General features: G+C 36.5%; 1 pseudogene; it reads right to left on the minus strand.

The window, feature by feature from the left end:
* Positions 1–1,281: 1,281 nt before the first annotated feature.
* LOC113041596 (homeodomain-interacting protein kinase 1-like) lies at positions 1,282–21,238 on the minus strand (annotated as a pseudogene).
* Between the last annotated feature and the right edge of the window lie 319 nt (positions 21,239–21,557).

Here is a 21,557-nt window from a genome sequence, read left to right on the forward strand (position 1 = left end):
AGGGAATTTTTTTTTTTTTTAATTGGAAAGATAGCAGAAGTGGATAGACAGAAGGCTCCTACAGTCACAATAATTTGGATATTTTTTTTTCAAGGCTAGAAAAGTCATGTAAATTAATATATATATATATATATATATATATATATATATATATATATATATATATATATATATACATATAGTGCTGTAAAGTAATTAATTGCGATTAATTGCTTCCAGAATAAGTTTTTGTGTGTACTGTGTATATATATATATATATATATGTGTATATATGTATATATAAATACACACATGCATGTATATATTTAAGAAAAATTTTGTTTATATATGAAATGTATATACACAAATACATAAACATATATATATATATATATATATATATATATATATATATAAATATATAAATATTTTTAAAATATACACATATGTGTGTGTTTATATATACACAGTACACATACATATATGTAAACAAAAACTTTATTGGGATGTGATTAATCGCAATTAATCGTTTGACAGCACCTATATATATATATATATATATATATATATATATATAAACATGTTAATATGATTGTAACGGTTTACAAACGTCACAATTGTGGGAAGAAGGAGGGGGAACCGGTGGACATTCAAATAAAACTTTTAATAATAAAATAAACACAAATCAGCATGACTCGCGGACGACTGTCGCGCACAAATGAAACCAAACACAAAATAAAGCCCAGGCCTGGTCCTCTCTTGTCCTTCACGGTCGTCGCTCCTCTTTTGTGTCCTTCCGATCTCCTCCATGGGACTCGAGACCGGTGAGTGGAGCAGGTGTCTCTCATTTCCAATCACTCCACCAGCCCGCCCCACTCGTCACATTGATTAACATAGATTAACATATCAATTTAATATCGATTAACATATCAAAAAGTGTATATATATATATTTGTGTGTTTGATGAATATAGATAGATAATAATTTTTTTGAGAAAGAGGCTGAGATCTGTTTGAAGAGTGTTTTGGAGAATAGATGGAAGGATAAATGCATGAATATCCAATTCACAGAGGACAGCTCAAGTCCCAACCTGTCCGTAAAGGCATCATTTCTTTTAGCACCAGTGGGAGGAAAGCCAAACTGGCTCTAAAAAAGGCAGCGACAATGGATTATGACCAAAATACATTCCCCTTAGAGAGATGATAAAAATAAAGGCAGCGCTACGAGTGTAGTAAGCGGCTTCATTCATCACTCGGCCTACTGGCTACTGCAGCCTCAGATTCAGCAGACTCACACACCGTGTTCTGGATGAACGTTTATTGGGATTTCATCTACTCTGCACTCCACTTCACATGGTGATAACACAGAATAAACAGCCATCATTGCACCAGAGCCAGAACACCGGCAACATTCACCAGACAAGCTCAGTACGACACATGAAGTGCTCGAAGATCAACTGAGATGAACAGCTAACATGTTAACCATCGGTTTAAGTGCTATCCACATAGTCTGATAATCTGTGAGATCCTGCTCTGATTTCACTGTGCAAACAGGGTAGGTTCTCCCACACTCACACACACACACACACACACACCATCATCTTTCAGACACATCATGTTTTGCTGACAACATTACAGAACAAATGACAAGTAACCATCCTGACAAATCAAATCATAAACATAAGTGCTAGTCGAATAAGAGGATACTTTTAAACCAATGTAAAAAAATTATACAAAGTTGAAGAGAATTAAAATGATTTAAAAGAAAGCACAATTATTTTTAGGTTTTACACACATAATTAGAAGACCACATTTCTTCAGTAAATAAATAAAGCACAGTGAAAGTTCTACTGAAAGCAAAACCTTGATTATTTAGTGTGCAACTAGACAGCTCTGTCACAAAAAAATGTATATGGAAATAAAATGTCACTTATTAAACATTATACATATAAAAAAAGACTATTTCAAAACATATTCATATGGTTATGGAGTAAACAAGACTGTTTGATAATAATAGTAAACAACAAGGAATACATTTCAGCATAAATCTGATATATATAAACAGCTGTGTATCATATTTAGCTGACTTTCTCCTGATAGTTTGACTTGTTCAGTTTCTAGTCAGTGATGATGAAATCCTGTGTCATGCTGCCGTCACTTAAAAATATGTTGCAAACGTAATCATCCCAAATATAACATTTGGGTCTGCCAAAAGAATGCTTTAGTGTTGTCAAAGAGACGTCACTTATGTATCATTTCAACACATTTTTATAATTGGGCAAGCGTCAATGAAAGGTTTATAAATATAATTTTAGCTGTTCTTTGTCTGCTGACGCACATCCCAAAGACAGCTGAAATATTTGAGAAATATGATTCTCTAATTACCAAATCAAATCAGATTAAATTCCTCCATGATTAAAAAAAGTGGCCTTTTTTAAAATATCTTTAACGTTTGTTTTTTCTGGACGTCCAGAGGCTTCTCTGCAGGTGATATTTTAAGAAACAGCCAAATGTTTTGGGTTTATGACATGGTTTGAAATGATCTGAAATGCAAGACGTGCTCCACTGAAATGCATAAAAGAAAATAAAACACTAATATTAAATATAGAAGGTTAAAACTGCATTTCCACGTGAACATCCATGACACCATCCTGGCATTTTCCATACATCATCACAAACAGATGCTCCTCACAGGTACGGGTACTGCTTGAGTTTCCTCTGGCTGAGGGGGAACGCCGCGGACCGCTGGTAGGACGGTGTGGACAGCTGCTGTTGCTGGTACGGAGCAGAAGCCGGACACATGACGCCCATGGCACTGTTCTTCTGCAGAAGGCTCAGAGAGGTCGAGTACGGCCCGGCGGTACGCGTGTGCCGACCAGAGGAAGAGGAACAGGAGGAACCGGCTGAATTGTGCAGCTGGTCCACGGCCTGCGACACAGAGGCCAGGGCTGCAGATGCAGGGTATGCGTACAGACTGGAGGCGGAGCCAAAGAGCGATGTTTCATGAAGCCTGTAGGAGTGGGAGGAGCCTGTAGGGGGGTAGGTGGGCTGGCGTCTCAGGGATCCGCCCCCTGCACGATCGTGGGATGACATCATTGATTGCTGCGTCTGTTGATTGAACCACAGAGTGAATCAAAGCATAAAGAATACCTTGATTACTCAGTAGAAGAAAAAAAAAAAACCTGATTATAAACAAATAAAAAAAAATACACAAAATTTAGCCATGAAATCACCCTTAGAAATGGTAAGCATACTATTTTCTTTAATCCCATGTTGTGTTTGCTGTCGAAACAGGAAGCTGAGCCAGATACACTACCTGTATAGATGATTAATATTTTTATTATTATCATTATTATTTATATTTTAATGCTCTTATACTCACTAAGGCTGCAATTTTTAAAATCAAAATAAACAATAAAAACAGCAATTATATGAAATATTATTACAAATTAAAAGAACTATTGTATATAAATATATAAAAATGCAATTTATTCCTGTGATGCCAAGCTGAATTTGGAATTATTCCAGTCTTCAATGTCACATGAGCTATACAATTTTTTTTTTATTCAGCAAAGATGTATTCAACTGTTTAAAAGTGACAGTAAGATTTAAAAAAGGGAAAGGATTCATTAAATTATCAAATACGAGAGTAAAGACACTTATTACAAAAGATTTTGATTTCAAATAAAAACTTCAAATATTTTTTTTGAACTTTGTGTTCATAAAAGAATCCAAGGAAATGATCATTGTTTCCATAAAAATATTAAGCAGCAAACAGCGACACTGATCATAAGAACCATTTATTAATAATTGATCACAAATAATAATTAATTAAGGTAAAAATTATTGTATAATTTTTTTTATCAATGTTAAAAGAAATTTTAGCTACTTAATATTTTTATTTAAACCATGATACATTTTATCAGGATTCTTTAATAAACAGAAAGTAAAAAAAAAAAAACTGCATTTATTTGAAATAGAACTCTTTTGTAACATTATTAATGTCTTTACTCTCACTTTTTACTAATTTGATCAATGCATCAAAAAGTATTAATTTCTTAAAAAGAACAAAACACACACTAACCCAAACCTTTGACTTCAGATGACCTCAAGGTTAACAGACATCGACTAAAAGCCACAAAGTTGAATTCTGATGTCATGTGGTCTTTAAAAAGCGGAGAGGACCTGTTCAGATGTACCTGGCTCAGGTTGAGAGGCTGAGATTGGTTCGATGCTGCTCTCTGATGCTGGTCGCTGGACCTTGAGGCCATTCCTTTCTTTGACTTCCCAGAAGTATTAGCACTTTGCTCTACAAATACAGAAAAAGATCTTAAAGCATTGGTCTCAAACTCAATTCCTGGAGGGCCACAGCTCTGCACAGTTTTGCTTCAACCCTAATCAAACACACCTGGTCCAGCTAATCAAGGTCTTCAGGATTACTAGAAACTTCCAAGCAGGTGTGATTTGGAGCTGGTTGTAGCTAAACTCTGCAGAGCTGTGGCCCTCCAGGAATTGAGTTTGAGACCAATGTCTTAAAGTGTTAAATCTGTACAACCAACACATTATCATATGACCACTTAAATATGTATATCCAAGTCTATTCAACATTCAACAACTTGTTCTTCAACTTGTTCTTAATCATTTCACATGTAAAGTGGTGAGCCAATCATAACAGAGGTCATTTTTAAATAAAAAGGTACAGTAACAAAAAAATTAATTAAAATCCTGGTTAATTCTAAAATGGTCATTTTGACATAACAGCCCTTGTGTATCCTGAATGGAAGGGAAAGGGACATGAAGGGAAAAAGCTGTAGTGCAGAATGAGGACAGTTTAAGCTCAGTATTTAGATGATGAGAAGTAAGTCTCACTGACCTCCTGACGCTCCATCCCAGAGCTGTGTTTTCACCGACGGCGTGACCACGGCTAGAGACTTGGAGTGAGTGTTGTTCTCAATGAAGTTGGGAAGGCATTTGGGGCTGAGAGGGGTGCTGGTGGAGGAGTCCGAGTCCTGGGAGTCATGCACAGTCACACAGCTGATGACGTTTGTGCGCTGCTGCACACTACAGCTGCCACACCAGAGAACAACCATTTGAAATCATGTCTCTTAGGCTTACCAAGGCATTCTTTGATCAAAAATAAAGGAAACACTGTTTAATTAATTTTTTGTGATGGAAAACTGAATTTTCACTTCCAATTGGAATTTGCCCTGTGAACAGTACGATATGAATACATGCACCGTTACACCCCTCTACTGTGATGTGGAAGTGATGTTGCACCTTTCAGGAGGAAACTTCCTGTCGTCCTCATCCTCAGAGTCGCTGTGGATGGTGATGATGCTGACGGCGGGGCTGGGTGTGTCACAGATGATGATGGGCTGGGACGCATCACCGCAGCTGTGTGCTACTGAAGAAGCCGGCTGCTGGGATGACGTGGGTCTGTGACAGAAAACAGATTTGAACTGAGTACACAGTAACATATTTTGAACAGTTTGACTTGAAATCGACTTATTTATTATGCAATGCTTTCCAATCTATCCAGACACTCGTTTAAGACACTCATTAAGAGCAGTACCTGGCTTTGCTCTCGGCATGTCGCCCCTTTGACCTCTTGGCTCCACTCTGCTGTGTTCGACTGCTGGCTGCCCCTGTGTGTGCTGCAGAGCCCTGCTGCGTCCCATCGCACTGACCCCCATGTCGACCCCTGGCAGAGTGTATTAAATGCACGCTGTTTTGAGAACTGCAACCGGTTACTAGCTATTTGCAATTCCTAAAAAACAATCAGTTTTCATGGCAGCAGCATGTTGTTCTACATTATAATCAGCAGCAACAAAAGTCCCAGTGTCAATCTGCAGCGACTTCGATTGGCTAACAAGAGGAAATACATTTGGGAACAGCATGGTGCAATATTCCAGTTCATCACTTTTAAATAGTTTTCAAACTTGGTAAATATGCTAAATGCTTTCCTATCATCAACATAAGTACCAGCGCTAGCTTTTATCACTGTAATCAGACAACAAAGCACATGTGAATCAAGCAAAACGTGTTAAGAACCTGCCCGGGTCATATTTCACTTTAAAAACGTTTAAAAATTATATTTTTTTATAATAATATTAATAATAATACAGGTCTCCAGACCTCCATTTAAGAGCAGTTGCACCAGCCCCCATTAATGCGTGGGTATTAAAAACAAAGAAAATTTAATTTTAAAAATACTATTGTTTTGCAACAACAAGTGCAGTTATTAATACTATAACACATTTATTTCTTGGTAATGCATATTTGACCGTAAAGCACTTAGCTGGAGTTGGGGATCACACAAAATTTACTTTTATTATTATTATTATTAACAACATTAATGTGCAAAATCTAATTTTATATTGAAAAAGTAATATATTCTACTCTCATTATTTTTTCTATAGTATATACTGAACTGACCAACATCTTCAGTGATTATGAAAGGAGCGCTCTTTACTTTATGCATGAATCAGTCGCATATTGAACAGAAGTTTGTTTTTCAAGGCACTATGTGAGTTTTCTTACTTCATACATTTGGGAATTTATTTTATTGTATTGAGACAGAATTCAAACCAAAAAAATCCAGAAAAAAAAAACATTATATAAAGGTTAAAAATTGATTTGCGTTTCAGTGAACTGAATAAGTATTTGACCCCCAAGCAAAACATGACTTGGTACTTGGTGCAGAAACCCTTGTTGGCAAGCACACAGGTAATCCATTTTTTTGTAGTTGGTCATCAGGTTTGCACACATCTTGGGAGGGATTTTGCTCCACTCATCTTTGCAGATCCTCTCTAAATCATTTCCTGCCTGTTGTTTGATAACTCAAAGTTTCAGCTCCCTTCACAGATTTTCTATCTTTAATTTTCTAAAAATTAAAGACCTTTCAATTCTTTGTACCGTATTTTCCGGACTATAAGTCGCACTTTTTTTCATAGTTTGGCTGGTCCTGTGACTTATAGTCAGGTGCGAAAATTAATTTGACATGAACTGAAAGAAATGAACTAACAGAAAACATTACCGTCTACAGTTGCGAGAGGGCGCTCTATGCTGCTCAGTTCTCCTGTAGTCTACCCTAAAGGCGTAGAGCGCCATCTCGCGGCTGTCGACGGTATTGTTTTCTCTTGGTTCTTGGTTCTAAATAAATGCGACTTATAGTCCAGTGCGACTTATATATGTTTTTTTCCTCATCATGACTTATTTTTGGACTGATGCGAATTATACTCAGGTGCGACTTATAGTCCGAAAAATACGGTAAGTGGACAAAATTACAAAATCAGCAGGGGATCAAATAAATATTTTCTCCACTGTACATGAAAAGTGCAAACCTAACCTAACCTTTTTTTTTTTTTGATGATTTGATAATCCCCCTGAAATGTTATATTATAGAAACATAATGCAAAAAAAGAAATGAATGGAATGGAAATAAATAACTAATAGTCAGTAAGTGCTCCTCTGCTGCCATCTACTGGATATAGTGATAATTTGATGTCTTTTTCAGATTTTATTTTAAAAGAGTGTACATTTTGTTATCTCATTAAAAACAACATTTAAACTGGATCATTTTAGAGCTTTAAAGTGCTGGAAATAGTTGTGCTTGTGCTGCACTCAATAATTGTTCTGAGCAGATATCTGTGTAGCGTGGTTTCGTTATGCTTTTGTTTTCATTTGCCGATTGATGTTTTTCTTATGCAGCAGAAATGGCAGCGCTTATGAGTTGGGTAAAACAGTGGTCACACTCACAAAATTTATTTGCATCGGCAGAAAAAATGGTCGCAAAATGCAACCATTTGGTCGCAGTCTGGAGCCCATAATAATAATAATATTATTATTATTATTATTAATAATAACACAATTAGTAATTATTAATTGTTATGTAATAATAATAATAATAATAATAACAATAACAACAACAATAATAATAATTCAATTATTTATTTATTTTTAATTAAAACTATTATTTATTTTTTTTACTATTTTGAGCTGACTAATAAAAATAATAGCAAACAACAATAATTATAAAAACATTAACTACAATAATTAAATCATATTAATTATTATAACACCAGTATCTGGAATTCCTTGTTATATAATAATAATAATAATAATAATAATAATAATATTTAGAATATATAGAAAAACTTAATTTGAAACAATATTATCAATATTTTCCTTCTATTTTGAGCGACTTATAATAATGATAACAAACAATACAGACACAATAACTACAATAATCACATAATATTTATAACTAAATTAGAAATTAATTGTTTTATAATAAAGTGACGTGACATACTGCCAAGTATGGTGACCCCAAACATATTATTTATATATATATATATATATATATATATATATATATATATATATATATATATATATATATATATATATATATATATATATATATATATATATATATATATATATATTATTTTTAATTAATAACAATATTTTGATTTTGAAGTGATACTTTTGAAAGGTTTTGTGAGATTCACCTATGTACGAGTTCAGCACTATAGAGTACAGCACTATAGAAAGGCTTTTACACAAAGCAGACTTGATGGGTGAACGAATGCAGGTTTGCAACAGAATCTAAAGTATAAAACTTCTGTAGGGGTGTTTCTGACCTCCAGCTACTGTTCTGCTGTGTGGTGTTGTCTGAGAGCAGAGAGCCCATGGGTGAGTCGGACAGCACAGGCTGGCTGGGATTGTGCATGGCCATGCCTGACATCTGCTGCCATGAAGAGGGAATGAGGATCTGCTGGGTCCCTGCTGGCCAGCCCTGCTAAAACACATACACAACCACAAATGAACAAAACCAATTAGTCAGAAACTCAAATCTGTTGTCTTTTTTCAATTAATGTGGAGCAACAAGGCCTGTTTAAGCTCGAAAAACACTCCAGAGCATTAATGTCCAAGCAGGTGAACAGTGATTCAATAAACTGAATTATGACAATACAGGTGAACTTGTACAAATAATCGTAACGCTTTTGATGCTGGACAGGTATAGTATAAATATGCAATACACACACTTTCATTTTGTCAACAATTGCTTTTCATATAGCTCCTTTTTACTCTATTTGTGGTGAATCTTGGTGTAAACAAGCCTTAAAACATTGATTTATTACACTTTGATTGACAGATGTAGCATAATGAGCATATTCAGCATGGCCCCTCCAGTCTGAGTTCGATCTCTTCCTGTCATACATGAAAAGCAGATCCTGTCCTACAAGCTCTTAAAATCATGCAGAACTTCATTAAAACAAAACAACACAGTGACAAAGTCCATTTCAATTTTCATCTCAATTACGTTGCTTGACTAATCGTGAATCCTTCATGCTTAAAGGGGAAAGGGGAATGATAGAGTTTGAGCAGATCAGCCTTTGATAAAAAGAGTAGATGCGAAATACACAAGAGAACGATTACAATTGTGAAGGGAATTTAACGCGAGTGATTACCAAAGCAATAAAGTGACAAGTTACGGTTGCCAGTCCATTTATCTGCATAGAGAGGAAATTACTGGTTAGCAGTGGAAGGAAAAAAGGAGAATGAGTCAACGGGGAGACATTTGTTACCACAGGAGTGGGTCTGTGGAAAGAGAAATCATTTGGATTGCACAGAGTCAAGCAGCCATGCTTAACTGGATAGAGCCCTGGGGCCCAGAAGAGATACAGCACGAGTCCAAGAGAAAAACGCCTTGTTAAACCATGACTGATAGGTGAAGAAAGAAGAAAACAAATCTAAACCAGCCACTTTCCACCATAAAACTTCTAAAGAAATAAGCATAAACAGCAAATCAAATCAAATTATTGTTATTAAATTAAAACATCACTTATAAAAACTGCGTTAGTATTATTTAACAAAAATATTATTGTTATTATTAAAATTGGATTTATGAATTTAATGGCAATATCTGTTTGGTACACTATCTTTTATCTCATTCGATTCAGAAATCTGGCCTAGAAATGTAACATGCATGGGAGGTAAAAGAAAAAGAGAGGAAGGAAGAAGAGGAGTTGGTGTCACACTGCGGGGCGCAGCTTTACCAGCATGGTGGCACTCTGCTCCAGCCGCCGAGAGCCCGAGGCCACTGGAAGACGCACGGAGGCCACCGTCTGGCTGGGGAAGGGATAGAGGGATGTGTGGAGGAACTGAGGATGGAGGAAAGGGTGGAGCGGTTACAACACGCTGACTTGAACTGACGGCGAAAGACTTTCCACCAACATTATCATTGTTATAGTGACAAAATGAAGAAAAATGATGTCAAAGACAAAACAGATCAATATCATTTGACAGTAAAGACAGCGACTCACTAGCTGACTTGTAACAACCGTTACTGTAGAAACTTTTTGTTTTTTGTAGCAACTTCTTGTGTCTTCCAAAGTCACATATTAATAATGGCTGGTGACAGAATAAATGTCTGCTTTTGAATTATCCTACTGATTCATTGTCATGTAAAGCTAAACAAGACATTTCGGCTGATAATACACTACCATTTGGGGTCAGCATGTTGAGGTCAGGAAATAAAAAAAATAATTTTAATCAATTGATGCATTCAATCTATAAAAAGTGACAGCAGAGATTAAAATCACAAAATATTTCAAATAAATGCTGTTATTCTGGACTTTCTATCTATTCATCAAAGAATCCTGAAATTTTTTGATCATGGTTTCCACAAAAATATATGAATCTAAACAATGGCATTCAACATTGATAATAATTAGAAACTTTGCATATTAGAATGATTTCTGAAGGATTGTGTGACACTGAAAATACAGCTTTGTCGTCACAGATATAAAAGTTATTTTAAATTGTAATAATATTTCACAATATGAATATTCCTGTTTTTATTGTATTATTGATAAAAAAATAAATGCAGCTTTGGTGAGCATAAGAGACTTATATTAAAAACATTAAAAAACTTATGAATGTTAAGTAGTGCGAACAGAAACAATAACTTCAACAGATCAGATTACAGAAATGTTGACATTTGTTGCATGTGAAATGATCCTGGTTTAATCACATTTAACGTAAATACCAGCTGAAAACACTTGCTTGAAAATCGGCTAGTGAGACGCAGACTAAAAAGGATTTAAAACAACTGCCTTTTTGGTTTTTAGTCTTCACTGTAATACTAGCTGCACATTCAAGAGGAAACAGGTGATTAAGTAAATGCTAACAGGGAGGAAATCACAAGAACAGAGAAACAAGGATCATGTAAAACAGTGTAAGAGGAGAAGTGGAAAACACACAAACGTGATGCCTACCTGTGTGAGCATGCTGGGCTGAATGTGTAGCGGCTGGGTGGACTGGTTCTGGGGCACTATGGGAACAGAGTTTTCCATTCTCACTGGATATCCAGCCTGTTTATTGGAGGTCTGCAGCCCTGGGGAATCAGACATGAGCGATTCAATCACTTCATGCATTCGGGAAGAGGCATGAGTCTAAAGGAATTGAGGGTAGGGTGTAGGGAGAAGTGGGTTTGGACAGTGAACCAGGGTCAGGTATAGGCTCACCCTGGATGGTAGGAGGGCACACAATGAGGGTTTGCTGGAAGGGCTCTGTCTGGGCACACAGCTGAGTAGGGCGAGCCTGCAATGGCACACTCTGCTGAGCCAAGCCTGGTATATTTATAGTGGCCTGCTGGTACAGACCAGGCTGGTAGTTCAGTAAAGGGACATTGCTGCTAAGAGACAGGGACTGGCCCCCCGTTGAGGCCATCTGGCAGTTACGAAAAGAGAGGGAGATTTTTAACAACATTGACTAAGCACAGAAATAGCACTGAAGATCTTAATATAGCGTTTATACTATGCTTTAAAGCTGTAGTTCATCTATTAATGACAGTTCTGAGCAGACTGTTCTTCATGCAGAAAATCTGTCAAGCTCCAAAAAAACAAAAAAACAACAACAACAAGCCCCAACCCATATTAGTAATTCATATGACTTGTGCATTATTTTTAATAAAACATTTTTTGGTATTTGAGATAAAGCTGAAATAAAATAAAATCTAAATATTAGATCAAAAACCTAAAATATAAAACTAATTAAAAACAGTATTAAACACTATAATAGCATGTAAATAATACTAATATAAAACTGCTATATTCCAAGTCCTCTGAAGTCATGATACGATAGCATTGTGAAGAAGAAACCAAAGTTTTATATTTAAATTCACTGGTAATCTAGTGAGCTGTTACCTCACGAGTCAAATGAGCTGAATATGAGATGATTCAGTGATTCAGTTGCAGCGGTTCACAAACTTACAGCAATTATATCAATTCAGAAGACTTGAGTCATACAGATTAAATATGTGGGAGTTTTTCCATCATATTTGGAGATTGGCCACTATGAAATGATGACGTATGAAAAAGAGCTTCGTCAAAAATCATTCTTGTCTTTCACAGAAGAATTAAGTAGTTTGGAATGTCATGAGAGGGACAAAATGATGACAGAACTGTCATTTGTAGGTGAACTATCCCTTTAAAACACTAGAGTAGTTCGATAAAAAAATATATTTTTTTTATCACCACGAGCAACAACCTGAAAGGAAATGCATTACAAACAAATTAAATTTCCCATAATGCATCTGTGCTGTTCCACATACCTGGCTGTGCTGATTGAGTTGACTGCTGAAGGTGACGGTGAGGTTGGCGGCTGCGCTGGGGGTGTTGTGGCTGGCGAACAGGTTCTTGTTGTCGAAGGCGGTGCACCTGCGCTTGCAGATCTCCATGTTTTGGAAGCAGGACTTTACGCTACAAAACAAGAGAGGGCGGCACTAGTGTTAGTGTCATCAGAGGAGTACTGGGAGAGATGGGGCTATTATATCTACATTATATGTAGATAATCAACTCTTCAGCAGAGCAGGGCTTACTGTGAGCTGTGTGGGAAGTGAAGCAGGTGAGCCATCGTCACAAACGGGTGGTTGAGGGTCTTGGTGGGCGTGATTCGCTTGTCTGCGTCTAGAGTTAGCATTTTCTTTAGCAAGTCAATGAACTCCCTCCGATCAGCCTTCTCCGCCAAGATGTCTGTGCCCTCCAGGTTAGTCATGTTGACCTGGAGAGTGAGAAAGAACTATCTTAAACCTGACAATATAATAAGTTTCAATATATATATATATATATGTATATATATAAAAAGATATAAGTAAGATCCTGCATTATTTTAAAGAGGAGTTCATAAGTTTTGCCTCTTTGTCGCCATCTATGTTTGAAAACCTGGAATTGCAGTTCCTTGTGGAATTATATTCCATGCTGGGATGTGATCAGTTGTCAGTCACCACACCGATGTAGATATTCAATGTACGTAGTAATCACAGATTCTAGTCTTGGAATATATAATATATGACCCAAATAAGAATTTTCACCATATATTGTCATCATTGTCATCAAGTCTGCAATGCTTTGTTCTGACCAACTGAGGAAAAAAGCATTACAATAAATCACGCTACCTAGGTGTTTTAATCTAACGGTTGATTGGCTCATGGCACATCAAACCCTGCAAATGATTAGTATTGTTATACTTTATGCTCAAATTATTTTGTTTACAACATTAGCATTGTGTGACTATGAGTATAGTGTGTAATAGCATGTAGATTTCAATTTCTAAGTCGCACTGGACTATAAGAGTCTAATCTCTAATTGTAACATCATTCTACTTTAATATTAAGAAATTATTTTAACCCAAAGAGCAAACTATGCTCCCATCAAACTGGTTGTCTTTAAAATACACACCTTGTGTAAACCCAGGCGATCTGTAATTTTAAGCACATTTAAAACTGGAAAATAATTTAATTTAATTCAGATGTGTTTCATATAAACTTTCTCCTTATTATTTTTTGACATTTAATTATTCCAGTTGAAGTGGGAATAGGCTATAATTAAACAATCCTCCATCTGCAGGATCCTCACATGTGATAGCCGAATAACTTCATGTTTACAGACGTGACGTAATGACGGAGTGCCATGCTCGAATTTCCCGTCAAAATCTATCCATTCCACTCAAATTAGAAAACATTACTATAAATTAACTTTTGTGAATCGGGCTAAAGTAAGGCGATAGTTTCGAACACTTGCTGGTTAATATACTTGCTCAAATATTTATTTTGAATGATATTTAACCCAAAAAGGTTACAGACAGCAGCTTTAAGATTAGTAATCGAAAAATATTTTTGACATTGATAATGTTAAATATATATATATATATATATATATATATATTTAACATGTGAGTGAGTTTTTTGACAAATTACTGAACATACAGCACTACCTGCATCATGTCATCAAGGCAGTTGAAAATGTATTTGCGAGCCTCTTTGGACTTTATCCCAAACTCTGCCTCGTGCTCTGTGGGAGTCTAAAAACAGAAAAACATCAGTAAGGATAAGCATTCAATCATGATGCTTTTGAATATAAAATACATAGCAGTGCTTTAAGTGGGACGTACCTTGAGTCTCCAGAGAGGGTAGCTGGAGTCTGGGCCTCTGTGGAAGAAGCGGCTGGTTTTAGTGCCAGCACTCAAGAGATACTCAGCTGGTAAACTTTGAGTCTGGGAAATGTACCGAATCTGTAGAGATATACATTAAATGTAGATTACACACCCATTTTTCACAAATGGACAGATGTTTGTAGCCAAGTAGTATATGCAGAGAAAGCTAACTAGACCATATTTGCTGTACATGATTATTTACTAGCAATAAAGTATTGTCAGTTTTAAGATTACTGGTACTGGCATCTTAAGTGTTAGCGACCCCGTGTGTTCCTTTCCAAATCTATTAATAGCCTTCTCAATTGAATTTGGAATAAAACTAATTGATTTAGCACAGAACTGATTACATTTAATCAAACAAAACCTAATTACTGACCTGATCGTATTCTGAGGCTCCTGGATACAGAGGCCAGCCCAGAAACAGTTCAGCAATGACACAACCCAGTGACCACATGTCAATGGCCTCACAGAACGGGAGTCCCAGAATGATCTCAGGAGCTCTGCACCACAACACACAAATTACAACACATTAATGAATAAATCAGCTGCATTTCACTATTTCTCGTAATAGCCTTTGAATGTCTCACAATTGGCACTATTTCTCGTAATAGCGAACGAAAGGTTTTACAATTTTCACAAATTTTGGACACAGAAGGGCCCCCATTCAGGTGGGAATTATATATTCAATGGAGGGATATATAAAAGATTTTAAAATAAATATTGTTGGGTAACTCGAAGTAAGGGTTCACAAATCACAATGTGAGTCTCATATTATGACCATCACGATCGCGGTTGGCAACATGCAGGATCCACACTTCATGTATCGCAGGGTACGATTAAATTAATTTACATTTGACCATTTTCATATGGAGAGGCACTGGAATGTAGACCTTCATTTATGAGTTTTTGACCTACACTGTACAAGACGCAAGAACAGTCCGCTATTTAGGTTTGCACCGATAGCATTGACTCACTAACTTTAACGTTAGTTTTAGCCAGAGATACCTTGCTGAAACGCAAGATGACATTAACATTCTGCTTGAAAACTGTAACTTAATGAGAGTAATGCAACAAGAAAAGGAACGTTTATGTCTTCATTGGGATTGGGATTGAATGCTTAGGGACACTTTACTGTTTTGTTTGGGTTTCTATTGCCTATCCTCTCAGAATACCTGGAATCACTGTTTCAAGAACCACACTTGCACTTGTTTCCATGTTTGCAGCATAAGCACCATAAAACTGATACGAGCTTCAGATCCTCCAATGTTTCTCTATGGCACTGAAACTTAAAGATGTCCGAGTTCTGCTCCCCGTCTAACTGATACTCGTCTGCCATTGGCTCATCTACATTTGAGTGGAGAGACTTACTGATAGGTCATTTACAGTATGTATGTCTCACAATCGTGTCTATTTCTCATTATATTCAAATAAAACCCTAAAACTAGCCAAATTCCTATATCTAAATGCCTAAATGTAAACTCAGTATTAGGGTTTAAGGGAGTTTAATAGTTTTTATACACATACTAGGATTATATCAATATCAATTTATATAAATTCATGTCTGTAACATTAGTATAATTCTATTGCAATTGCTTTTATTTGTTTAGAATGTATGTACATTCCTTCTTATAGAGCTTAGTAAATTTGAACTCTGATGCACTTATTCACTTTAGATTCTAAATCCACAAATGTAAATGTACAACCACTTGTCCATTCCTTCTGACATCAAATATCCCTTACCGGTAGTATCTAGACTGCAGGTAGGTGGAGCACACCGCCTTCGAGACGTGACTCGCTGAACCGAAGTCAATGACTTTGACTCTGTAGGGCTGTCTGATGGGGTCCACCAGCATGATGTTTTCAGGCTTCAGATCAGCGTGGATGAGACCCAAACTCTTCAGCTTCATCAGCGCTGTGGCAACCTGCTGCAGGACCGGCCGGATACACTTGAGGAGCAGCGGGCTGAACTTGCTGTGCTTGAGGAAGTCGTAGAGGTTCTGCTCCAGCATCTCAAACACCAGACACGTGTGGTTCTTGTGCTGGAAGCACTCGTAAGAGCGCACAAAGTTGAACTCGTCTGCATTCTCTGTGCTCAGACGGCTGAGGATGCTCACCTTTAATGGGACAGGATTGAGTTCATTACAGGTGTGCCTCACGCGTCCTGAAAAGTGAAGCTGCGGGCACTTTGATCGCCCCCTGGTGGCTGGCTACAGTACAGGTAATAAACCCCGCCCTCTCCATGTAAACAAATGGGACTTGAGTTAAAAATAATTATGCTTCCAATACAATTTTCCAAAACATGGTTTTGGTCATTTCAAGTAATTGTTATCATGCTGATATATGTTAAAATCTTCATTTTTGTGTTCATTTTGATTGTAATCTGATGCTATAAAAACGTGGCGTGTCATTACGGTTGATTGGGTCTGCGGGAGTTTGGGTGGGAGTTTAACGCCCCGGCTCCACTTCACAACACTACTGCTCAGCCTCTGGCTCAAAATGACGTCATTTATTCAAGATGGCAGCAGCCATACTGAGATGCTTTGGCTTCACTTTTCTAAAGTTAAATGAATAGAAGACGCGTCGTCCATCTTTTTTTACAGTCTATGGTTCATTAGATTTAAATAGATCTGTATCAAGCACTTGATTAATGATTAATAGCAAACTTACAAATAGATGCATTACATTTATCACTGCATTATTCTGATATTAATTATAAGTATTTGCTACACAAGTCTGTTTCCTCCATATAGTGTTCTGATCCACTGAATGATTGTTTCTCCAAACCCAAATTCTTGTAATATTGCAAAAAAAAAAAGTGCCAATTTTCCTTATCAAATGCTTTTTCTGCGTCCCATGATACAACAATTGTGGTATTTTGCAATTTACAGATATTCATGATGTTAAATAAGCATCGTGTATTATTTGATAAATGCTCTCCCCTTAATAAAACCTGTTTTATCTGGATTAATGTTTTCTGAGATGACTGTTGCAAGGCGTGATATCTTCGTGATATCTTTATTCGTGAGAGATAATGGTCTATAACTCGCACATAATGATGGGTCTTCATTTGGTTTAAGCAAAAATGGAAATGTATGCAGTGTTCATATGATATAAAATAGTTGCATTGCTTTGTATTTCTGCTATCATACTTAAAAAAAAAAAAAATGGTGAGATGGTAGACCAAAAATATTTATAAAACTCAGGTGGGTATCCATCTACAGTATATGTGGGGCTTTATTATTTGATAAGGAAAATAGGGCTTTCTGTCATCTTGCCCAACAGCTACGGCCGGTCTCTGTAGAAATCAATCTTAAAACGGGATAAAAAGGATGGACTGAATCGAAACTTTTACAATATAACTAAATATAAAAATTAGTGCAGGGTTAAGTTGTTGGCTGCCACTGTAATGGCAATAAGCTAAGGACTTCCTTCAAAGTACTTGTTTAGCGTACCAGAAAATCTGCCCATGTCCAGCAATTGGGAAAAGTATATGCACAGCACATGCGTGTTCATCTGTATTTAATGCAGCTAGTCTCGCGTCGCTTCATGTCATCTTCCTACTCATCAAACTATGACAGGTCCTTTACTGCAAAAAGATGGTCATTGCGACACTGTAAAGTGATAAAACCAGGGGTGCCATGTGCTTTTTTTAAACACTTTTTATAGGTTTTACATTATATTGTCAGCTCTAAAAATATGTAAATGTAACTAGAAACACCAGAGACTGGAAATGTAAAGGATCAGTCCAGTTGGGCGAGACTTCCACGTTCAGAAAAAATTTAATCAGATTGGGTTTTATTAACATCTACACAATTGTGACTACTTCTCGTAATAACGATCGAATGTTTTACAATTGCGGCGGTTTCTCGTAATAGTGACTGTATGTCTCAAAACTGTGCCTATTTTTCGTAATAACAATTGATTGTTTCACAATTGCATTTATTTGTCATAATAGTGATTATATATATCACACGTGACTATTTCTCAAAATATTCTCACAATTACGATTATTTCTCGTAATAGCAATTGTATGTCTCACAACTGCAACTATTTCTTGTAATAGTAATCGTATATCTCAAAATCTCAGCATTGCGAATATTTCTCGTAATTGTGACTGAGTATCTTACAAATGCCACTTCACATCTCACAACTGCGACTGGATATCTCACAATTTAAACTTTTTCTCATAACCGACTATAAATCGCAAAACTGCTACTTGTGACATAGGCCTACTTCACAATTGCGACTATTTCTCTTAACTGCATATGTAAATCTGATAACTGTGACGGTTTCCCGAAATTGCAACTGTATACATATTTTTATAAAACTGTATATTTTTGTTGATAGTGCAACTGTATAGCTAACACTAATTCTCATAATTGCAGCTTTACATCTCTTAATACCTCTTATTTATTTCTTGATTTACACTTAAGACACAAATGAGCTTCAGTCATGTACAGCACTAATATACAATGACTGGGAAAGATTTTAATACTGGTTAACTGCTCACCTCTATTTGACCCTGGCGGGCATATGATGGATGATTCTTGAGAATCTTAATGGCCACAATCTCATTAGTTCCACGCTTCCAGCATTTTGCGACCTGGCCAAATGTTCCCCGGCCGAGGAACTCCAGAACCTCGTAGCTGTTGGAGACAGAGCAGAGGATCTCGTGCTGTACCAGCTGGTAGTCGCCCTCACTGTGGGAGTTGCTGCTTTTGGTGGTGGATGTGGAATGAGCGATGGATTGAGCCGTGGCGTTGCCTCCACCTCCGGCCATGCGGTTGGGAAGCACAGGAGCCGACAGCTCCTCCAAAATCTGCACACTGTCACTGCTGTCCACCTCCTCACTTTTCCGCTTCAGACTGCCCTGCTTCTGATAGCCCTCACATGTCAGAGAGGTGGAGCCTGAGTCTTTTCCACGCTGACTGGATGTGGATGAGGATGAGGAGGATGAAGGCTCCGGGATGCTGCCAGTGCTGTCTGCTGTTATATACGTGTCGTACCACTGTCTGTTCCTGCGAGCCCCCAGAAGGAGGAAAGACCAGGTCGGAGGAGTTGTAATTGGGGTTGAATCCAGCTGTGGAGGGGGAGGAGCCATTTGGTTGGTTCGGGCTGTGCTGATAATAGCTGCACTCACCCGATTGGCTGCTCACGGTCCATGCATGGTTTTCCAACTTCAGTTTCTTGGAGCGGGACAGGCCACTGGAGGACACAGAGGGAGAGGAAAACGCCTGCATTTGTGAGGACATGCCTAGAAAAGATAAAGTGGAATTATTATTATTTTTAAACACATTTTGTTGTATAAAATTACATTTTTAAATAACTTTTACATGAACTGTTCCCTCCTGGTGGAATGACCTGACCGACTCAATCCAAGCAGGTGAGTCCATAGACATTTTCAAAAAAATGACTAAAAACAATTCTCTTCCATCTTCTTTTGACCCCCTAACTCTACTCGTTTTCTTTTTTATTTAAAAAATAACAACAAAAAACACTTGACCCTCTAACGCCAGCCCTCTATATTCTATTTTAATAAGACACTAACACTAGCATTCTCTTTTTTTTTTCTATTCTCTTTACTTGTCTTCTTTTTATTTATTATAAAAAATGACCCTCAAACACTGGCATTCTCTACACTTTTGATTTGTTTTACTTCTTTATTTAAAAAAATGACTATTGTCATTACAATACAATCAACTTTTGTCATTTTTTTATTTTTCAAGAATTGCATTCTTTTGTTAATATTTTTTCAACTACATCTACACCACCTAGATATTTTTTTAACTTTTAGTTCCTCAAAATAAATACAAACAAACAAACAAACAAATAAATAAAAAGTTACACTTAATTAAATTAAATTGACATTTAATTCAGAAATTAAAAACGTTCATCACAGAGGAGATGGATTCAATAACTTTTATATAACATTTATGTTTTATAAAATAATTTCCATGCAGAACTTAATCATTATTCTAATATTTAATATTACAGTTAATTTTTTTTATATTTATATTTTAAAACATCTGCTTCACTGCTTATTAAAGAAATAGCACTACACAATAGCACAATATTATTGCAAAATTGACGTTTTCCCACAATAATTTAACTTTTTTAAAGACACTTTTCAGTTATATTTACTTCGTCTTTTTGTTGTTGTTGTTGTTGACATTTTACCCCAACAAAACTGATCGAAATCACCTTTAAATTCAGAAATGTAAACAAAATGTTCATCATTAAATGTATGCATTTAAGTAATTTGCAATTTGAATCCATTTCTGACATGGAGAGACAAATGTTTCACAAACAAACTATCAAACTTTCACTGTGACAGTCAAACATGCACTGACATGTACTAACATTACCAGTCAACACACACCGAGACTGTCCTGTCAAACACGCAACACGCGTCAGAAACCCTCACATCAACTGTCTTTATGCAGTGTCAAATATTTATAGCTCACCTGTTGTGTGTTGAGTTTACCTCAGCTTGACTCTTGTTCCTCATCTTTCCAATTAGGCCTCATTGTTTTCTCTCTCTCTCTTTTTTAATAGAAATGTTCCTCCGTAAAAATGTCGCTTTATTCGAGCCGACAAGCTTTCGGGTGTTTAATATTGTTAGACACAGTCCAACGCACCGTCAACACCATCTTTACACATTAATATTCTGCAAGGATAGCAGCGCACAGAATTATGTCTGAGACCTGGAGAGGAATCTGGGACATTAAACGGGACTCCATTTCCATTTCCGGGGTGTGAAATCGAGCGCTGATTGGTCGGACGCGTGTCACATGGTGCATAAATAAGCGATCTAGACTTGTTAGTTATGAACAGGTCATGACATGTAGCTGCGGCACAGTTTGATGCAGTATTCTAACCACACTGTTTTCCGTTTCTGTGTTGTATAAAAAATGTTACATCCACAAAATCAAATATATTATATATTTTTTTTTATAACCTAAGATGTTTCGTCTATTTGACTACTTCTTTATGTTTAAAGTGTTAATAAAATTGGAATGTGATGGGTGTCGAAAAGATTTTCAGTTAAAACGCTCATATCTACATAAGTTTCTTATG

Source organism: Carassius auratus, chromosome 23 (genome assembly GCF_003368295.1).
Source record: "Carassius auratus strain Wakin chromosome 23, ASM336829v1, whole genome shotgun sequence".
Taxonomy (NCBI): Eukaryota; Metazoa; Chordata; class Actinopteri; order Cypriniformes; family Cyprinidae; genus Carassius; species Carassius auratus.